At 36.1% G+C, this 8,586-nt stretch overlaps 1 long non-coding RNA gene across 1 annotated transcript; it reads right to left on the reverse strand.

The window, feature by feature from the left end:
* Positions 1–424: 424 nt before the first annotated feature.
* Positions 425–5,833, reverse strand: LOC137037687 (uncharacterized). Its single transcript, XR_010897308.1, has 4 exons — positions 4,603–5,833; positions 3,885–3,951; positions 3,719–3,769; positions 425–3,438 (listed from the first exon to the last, which is right to left on the reverse strand). It is a non-coding gene; the product is annotated as an uncharacterized lncRNA (long non-coding RNA).
* Positions 5,834–8,586: the final 2,753 nt, after the last annotated feature.

Consider the following 8,586-nt stretch of genomic DNA (forward strand, 5'->3'; position numbering starts at 1 on the left):
TATATATATATATATATATATATATATATATATATATATATATATATATATATATATATTTATATTATAGGCCTATCCATTTCTGATAATTCCAGGTTGCCATGGGCGCACAGGTTGTTTACCCATTTAACTTGTGACCATGAGAAATAATGATGTTATAAGTCTTGGCCACAAGAAAAATATGTTGTTCCCTCAACATATGATCTCAAGGCCACGACTTTACATAGCGTTGCAACGTCATAAGGATGTCGTTACCTAACAAAATTATCTCGTGGCCATGACTTACTATCACGTTCCCACGAGTTTATATGTCGTGGCCACGACAAAACTAAGTGAACCAAACATGTTGTTACGGGATACAGGAGACGGACACAGTAGTAACAGGTATTGGTAGTTTTATTGACCACAGTAGAGCTTGCAACAACAGACAGGTGAGTGAACTGATGATATATGGATATGAGCAGATGATATGAGGAATAGTTACTGTCCTTTCTTTTGCAGGTTGAGATACGTTGGAGCTTAGAGAGCGCTGGAGTTATCTGGAGCTGGCTGACACACACCCACACAGCAGACGAGGCACACAAAGGGAAGGAGAGACGCTGGAAACAGGTGAGTATACGAAGAGGAGTCCTTAAGGTAAGCATGACATGGAGTATCTGCGAACGAGACCGGACATAGAGTGCTGTGTGCGTGTGTGCTTTGTAGTGCTGTTGATGAGTGAGGTGATGAGGTGCAGGTGGCGGTGATTAGTACTCAGGAGACTGTGAGTGTTGTGGTTGGGTGACGTAGGAACCTGACGTGTCTGTGACACATGTCCCCTCCCGTTAACCATACCTAGTAACTGTTAATGTCATTAAAAAATAAAATTAATAAAATAATCCTAAACAGTAATTAAAACCCAGTTTCAAAGTCAGTCACTATTGACATCTGAGACACATTGACACATTTTCTGAGACACTGAGAGACATTGACACCAAAAACAAACAAACAAACAAACAAACAAAAAAACATATCAACTTTACCATGCTGATAAAGGGACAAAGTCATGCTGCACCTTGCATGCAAGGTTTCTGGCTGACTTCTAATTTAAAGCAAAGTATTTTACAGTAAAATAATCATAAAAAGTAGCCAATGACTCATGAGTGTAGGGAAAACACCCTAGGAAGTAACCCAGATAACACACATATTGTCTCGATGGACAAAGTTCTATCGCCGGGACGTAGCTCACGGAGCGTTTGCTCATCGGGAAAATGTCGCGAGACGTCGGCCTCTGATCGCGAATGCTCTCTGGCCGATGCGTGGACGATGCAAAGCTGTAAATACTGGCCGCTGTGCAGGGGCTTTATATATGGCCTTTATTTATTTAGGCTGAACCTTTCAGGCTACACCGAGATAGAACATTGACCCAGAATCAACCTAGAATCGATGTTTCTCACGACATCAAAGACCAACGTCACACACGCCATTCAAAACTAATGGAAAATCGACGCGGATCGTTTGCTTACCTTATGCTGAATATTTACTCATGAACAAAACTGGTCATGTTCTTTTGTACATGTTATTTTTATTAGAGCACAAAAGGAAATGTAAGGCAGAACATCAAGAGACTGACAGTCTCAGTCATAATTCACTATCACAGTTTCTTTTCTAATGGTGACTGAGACTGGGACTCTCTCCTTTTGTGTTCCACAAAAATAAGACATATGGGTGAGTAGATGGTTTATAAAGAAATCTTACCCTTGAAAACGGAGGACAGAATTGTAATTAAAATGTAAGTTCCTCGCTCTTGTATTGCCAGGAATGTAAACTCCTTGGGTGAAAAAGGTGACAAAGATGTAACCCACAATTTCAATACTATAGACAAAACTATTTTTAATTACTTTAAAAAAAAAAAAAAACATATTATGGGTCAAAAAAGAGGTTTAACCCAAACAGAAAAATCATTAAATGCCCATGAGAAGGATGCAATACTAGAGAAACCGGAAAATTTAAGTATGACCATTGGACGAGAAATACTGATTGGGTCAGCAGGGTCCAGCCAATCCCTCGTTAACAATTAAATATCACTTGTTTATATATTGATTATACACAAAATGAACAGTAGTTAATAAGATAGACGTGGTTTGTCATTGGTAAAATGAGACTGGAAATTAATGAGGATATTGTCTCAAATTATGCATGTGCTGTATAATATATAGTATTATTGTAGCAAAACTGAGCTCCTGTGACAGTGGAATCTGTAGAGAATATTTCAGTAATGTCACTGAGAAAATGTATTAGGATTTTCAAACTTGTAGTTTTCTTTTCTTTTCTCTCTCACAACCACAACAGTTAAATTTGTACTAATCTTATTCTACGAATTCAAATTATTCTCAAAGGCTCAAATTTTTGCTAATCATTCAAATAAATGACCTGTAATGAAAAAAATCCTATCATCCATAAAAATGACTTCTATCCCTCTCTAACATAGTCTTAAATATTAATTGTAAAATAGAAGCATTTATAATAAATTATTGGCTTCTTTTCATTTCTTGCCAAAAGCATAATTCTGCAGTGCAAGGCAATTTCGGGGTGGTGCTGTGTTGATTACTGATTGATTAATAACAACAAGAAAATGTTTATCACTGCATAGAGCACATGTTTCAGTGGGATGTCACATACTGATATGTCATATGTGAGATTTCGCATATCAGTTCACAAATAAAATCTGTCCATGACTTCACACTTTTGATAAAGGTGTACAGCAACTGCAGAATAAGGTCCGGTCACACTACGCATTTCATTCCACTGACCTCCATATGCAGACAAATGCGGGAGACCAGAGACACAAGCTCATGCAAAAAGTTTGGTTTGGAACTCTGACCTGCGAATTCACACACGACTATGTGTAAAGAGTACAAAATCGCTACAAGAAGGTGTGACCTAATGGCTAAATAAAAAAAAAAGTGTAGTAAAGTCGAGTAGACTGTATATTTTTATATTTTGAATATACTATTTGTTAAATGTTGAATTCATGTTTATAAAAAGACTCTGCAGACGTCATATCACGCCAGTTGCAGTGTCCGAAGAAAATTCACATGCTCAAAGTAATGTGTCCGCAGCTTAAATGTGAGCATATGAATATCTTAATTTCTGTTTCGTAGAATAGGACTTGTGCACCACCAGAAAAGAATTTGAAAAGGTTTAACTGTTGTGTTGTTTGTAAGAGAAAAAGAGAGAGAAAAGTTTGCAACGTCTAAAAAACATTGTGTGATTATTCTTTTCAACTAGAAATCCCAGTGTCACAGGTGCTCAGTTTTGCTATAGTAATACCCTCTCAGAACATGGTAGTAATCAGCCATCCATGCAAAAGCAGAGGTCGGTGTGGTGTACTGTTGGTACATCTGTCCAGGCCAAGATCTGATGTTTTCATGCCTTCAGCTGGGGATCCCAGAGACCCTGCAATAAAAATAGTAGAGTTAAAAATCCATTGTACATGCCCATTACAAAGTATCGCATCTGGTAACATAAATCAACATTCCAGGTTCAATTTAACTTTAGCTCAATAGATGATACTTATAGCATAATATTGCCCAAAAGAAGCAGTTTTGACTTGCACTCTGAATATTCCTTTAATATGGCATTTTGTGAGAGGCCTTGTCACATTTTCTTCTACAAGTAATTTTTATTCAAAATTAATGATTAATTTAAAATATAAAGAATTCATGCATTTACAAACCTCATTTGGATAAATATGATGGTTTACACAGGAAAGCCTGTCAGTGATGGGCTGTAATGAAAAAGAAAAGACACATTACATATATACCTATCAAAATAGACTAATACAGATTGAAGTTGTGACCAGTCTCTTGATCTCGGTAGTGGCAGCTATTGGGGAAACTCACCATCTTCACGGCATCAAGGCCACATCCTGAAGAATCTCAGCGCCAAACGCTGGCGATCATATCTCATCTGGTAACAAGAGCACAGCCATAATTGTAAGAACTCTAATGACATCTTTACCCCCTGATATTGTATTGGTGATTTTAATTCAAGCATTTTAGAGGCCTAAAGCTGTTGACCCCCTGAACCAGTCAGCATTTAAAGTATTTAAGTATTTGGTAACATAAGGTCCATTAGTTAACATTATATACTAATACATTATTAAAATCTTGTTAACATTAGTTAAAGCACTGTGAACTAACATGAACAAACAATGAACGACTGTATTTTCATTAACTAACATTAACAAAAATTAGTAAATACAGCAACAAATGTATTGGTCATAGTTAGTTCATGTTAGTTAATACATTAACTAATGTTTAACAAATGAAACTTCTTGTAAAGAGTTACCAAATATTTAGTAAAACTTATTTAAGAATGTATCAGTAAAAAATACATATAAATAAATAACTCAAAAAAGACCTAGAGAAAAAATATTAATGACCATAACATCCTGTTATCATAATAGTTTATCATAACTACAACCACTAAAACATTATTTGTCACCTCATCTCATTTATTTTATGCTAAAGGATTTTTTCACAGACACTCTCACTGAAACAACCAGGGGTTAAAGGCTTAGTTCATCCAAAAATAAAAAGAATGTCATTAATTACTCACCCTCATGTCGTTCCACACCCGTAAGACCTTCATTCATCTTCTGAACACATATTAAGATATTTTTTGTTGAAATCCGATGGCTCAGTGAGACCTGCATAGCCAGCAATGACATTTCCTCTCTCAAGATCCATTAATGTACTAAAAACATATTTAAATCAGTTCATGTGAGTACAGTGGTTCAATATTAATATTATAAAGGGACGAGAATATTTTTGGTGTGCCAAAAAACAAAATAACGACTTATATAGTGATGGCCGATTTCAAAACACTGCTTCAGGAAGCATCGGAGCGTTAAGAGAGAGAGAGAGTGATATGATTAACAGAATTCCTATCAATGCATTTCAAAGACCCGAACGAACCATGAATCATTAATTTAAATGCACCAGTTCAGTTTTCATCTGGAGGTACTTGCTTGCATTGACTTAAAGGTGAATTTCCCTCGTCGTGCAGAGAAGGGTTTCCCAAGTCGATGATTGGTCCAGATCAGGTCCGTGTGGAACAATGAAAGGAAGTCTCTTTGTCGCTGGTGTTGAAGCGGCAAAAGTCGTTGGTTGAACTTTGCGGCGAAACTTAGAACACGAGACTTTCAGCGGTAAAGGAGAATTAAGTAAAAGAAAAGAAAAGTGAGTGAAGGTTGGATGGCTTGAATGAGCAGCTGGTCTGTTTTTCTTGTTACTCCATTGTTCTTGGTACTTGTCTTGGCTTCTTTTCCCAGAACTAACCAACTCCTTCCTCGTTTACTAACCAACTCCCCCGTTCACTATCTTGCAATATGATCATTAAACTTAGTTGTTTGTCACACCTCAGAGGAGTCTTGGCCAATCAGACATTGACCTGTTTCAAGAGGGCCTTCCTCTGCCCCCAATAAAACATAAGTGTTACATCCCGGTCTGTCTCTGCTTTAGCAGAGTGCCATTTTAACATAATTTCTATTAACTGGAATATGATACATTTTAAACGGATTTCATTCAAGCCATAATTTAAGAAAGATGAAAAGAAATAGAGCAAGTCCAAATAAGGCATACTTTCAGTCATTCAGTCAAGAGTTAACACATTTACATGAATTGTGAGTGTTCTGAAGCATAACTTTTTACAGGAAGTACTTGTGGACGCATAATGCAAAATGTATGTAGTTAAAAGATGTTTGATAAGTCCATTAAAATTGTTGGAACAATTTTGATGCAGTTTTATTTGTTCAACAGTCTCTGTGGCTTTCCTGTGAAGTAAGGAAACAAAAGGGTCTGCATTGTCTCTCTGTTTCTTTGCTCTGATGATCAAAGAAACTGTTCTTGGGTGACCCTTTGGTAAGTCGCTTCTCCTGCTATCAGGAAGCATGTGTCGTAAAAGTAATCAGTCTGGCTTTATCTGCAGATGGGCCGGAGCCGGAACCTTGATTATAAATTAGAAGTATGTTTTGAAAGAATCATCTGAATGATTCATTTGTCTGGTTCGTCCACAGTTCCTACATGAGGTATATTTCAAATTATTTTGAAGTCATCCAATAGCTTTGTTTGAAAACAGACTGAAATTTAAGACATTATTGTGATTAACTGTCTGTGATTGTTTCATTAGCTACAAATTAGCTAAAAACCACAAAGAGTAGTAAACAGAAAACATTTCATGTTAAGTTCATCACTGTGAATAACAGAAGCCGTAATTGTACTCTTAATTAGATTAATTCTAGACTTTAGGTTTAACACTAGAAGTCCCAGAGATTTGTAACCCTCCTTTAGCCAAGTGGATGCTAACTGGCTAGTCTTTTGGCTATCATTAGCATCAATTCATGTGTAAATATGGTCATTACCTGAGCAATCTGCAGGGGGGTTGGGGGTGTGTGTGTGAATGGTTGCTGGTGGCTTGTTTGTATGTGTGGGGGAGGGAGGGCTGCTAAAAGCAGAGAACTTGATTGACCATGGGCCGGTTTCAGAAAGGAGGTTAAGTGAAAACTCTGAGTATGTTAACCCTGAAATGAGGGAGTGCAAGTGATGTTTAAAAAGTTAACTCACTCATTCATACTGCAAAAATGCTTTTCATACTAAGTATTTTTTATCCTATTTCAAGTAAATTTAAAAAAAAAAATCTTAAATCAAGATGGATTTTCTATATGAGAAAATTATATATGATATTTAGTCTTGTTTCCTGGGGGGATCTAAATTAAGTGCATTTTACTTAAGTAAAATGATCAATATCTGCCAGTGTGGTAATAAAAATAATCTTAATGCAAACGGAAAGTGTTGGAGTGTCTACCCAGGTGAAAAAAAGTGCAGTAAAATACACTTTATTCTAGTACACTTTTACACTTCCATAATGTACAGTGCTCTATTTCCATGCACTTATTTTTTACTTAATATACTAAAAGCTCTTCTTTAGTACTTCTTAAGATAATCTTAAGAACATCTAAGTGTACTATTTTGAGACACCATGAATTTGAACTTAAAATGTGCTTTTAACATACTATCTCTGTATAGAAAAATGTATTTAGTTACCACTTGTAGTACACTTGAACCCATCTTTCAAACACTTTTAAAAATGGACTTATGATGTATTTCAAATATAAGATTAATATATAATGAATATATACAAAATGTATTTATAATATATTGCCAGGCAGTGCCAGGATTGTGAGTGATTGCTGAAATGTACTCACTCTCTTTTTAATATTATTTGTAAATATGTGTACAAATGGTTGGTTTCTTTATTTTATTTTGTACTATTTTTATCAATAGATATCAGCAACAAAGGAAAAAAAAAAACATGTGTATTGATTTCTCCCTAAGATGGCAAAGTGAAACACAAGTTTCCTTGAAGTGGCTCAGCATGGCCCCACATTGTTTACATAACAAAAGCAACTGTTCACAGCTGATTAGGGATATTAGCCTAAAGCCTTCCAGCCCATCGGCTGTCCTGCGGGTTTTATAGGTAGAAAAGCCAAATGGCTGCTCTCTGGGACTTCTACTGTTAATAATGATCATTTTGTAGCCCTAACAAACTATTTTTGATATAATAAAGGCTTAGATAATTTTAAATATGAGATGGAAATTAGAAAAAGTGGTAAGATGCTGTAGCTGATAATTTTCTCTAATAATTTGTCATCTTTTATTTAAAAGGCAACAGGAGAAGATGACAGAATGTTGGGAATCCACCCTGGAATTGGGAATACAGATTTTAACATTAATTAACATGGCTAATTAACATTCATGAGTTTCACATGTGGTTTGCTGTTTTCCCCCTTTCCACAGAAACTAAACTAAATTTAAGCAGCTCTGAGAACTGGGAGGACTATCTGGGTCGAGTGAGTCATGGATAGATACCAACACTAGTTACCAGCACCAGTGCCGGCCCTAGAGTCTTTGGCGCCCTAAGCAAGATTTTTTTTTGGCGCCCCCTCATATTGCAATTTATCCAAAGGGGCGAATCTAGAAAATTATTTATAGGGTGGCATGAGGTCTATGAGGGGTGGCAACACCAAAACAAGCGCTCTTGCATAGTTTTTGGAGATTTATAGCCTTACATACACAATTGTGTTCACAAACATTGCATTACCAGAAAGTAACTGTTTAAAATTAATAAATAACAAAATTTCAATATCCATCATGGCACCAAGTAAATACAATATATGAAAAACTTCTAAATGAGTCTGAGCTTGTATCACTAAAGGAGATGAGCAGTTTTATTAATATTACAAAGGCTAGTTCAATGGTATAAATCACATTTTAGTGCAAGTTAAAGAGCAACAAAACAATTTTTGAGTTTCTGTTATTAGCAGAAGTGGGAATGTCTGTGTCTGTTCACCCAAAAGACTCTATCAACCTCTAGCAACACCCCAGCAACTGCATAGCAAGAGCCTAGCAACCACCCAGAATCTCCTAGCAACCACCTAGCAACACTTTAGCAATCACCCAGAACATCTATATTCTGGACTAACTGACCAAAGTTTTTGCATTCTTTAAACAAGACTTGAAGTTGGGTTTATGACAAGCCAAC

Source organism: Chanodichthys erythropterus, chromosome 15, assembly GCF_024489055.1.
Source record: "Chanodichthys erythropterus isolate Z2021 chromosome 15, ASM2448905v1, whole genome shotgun sequence".
NCBI lineage: Eukaryota > Metazoa > Chordata > Actinopteri > Cypriniformes > Xenocyprididae > Chanodichthys > Chanodichthys erythropterus.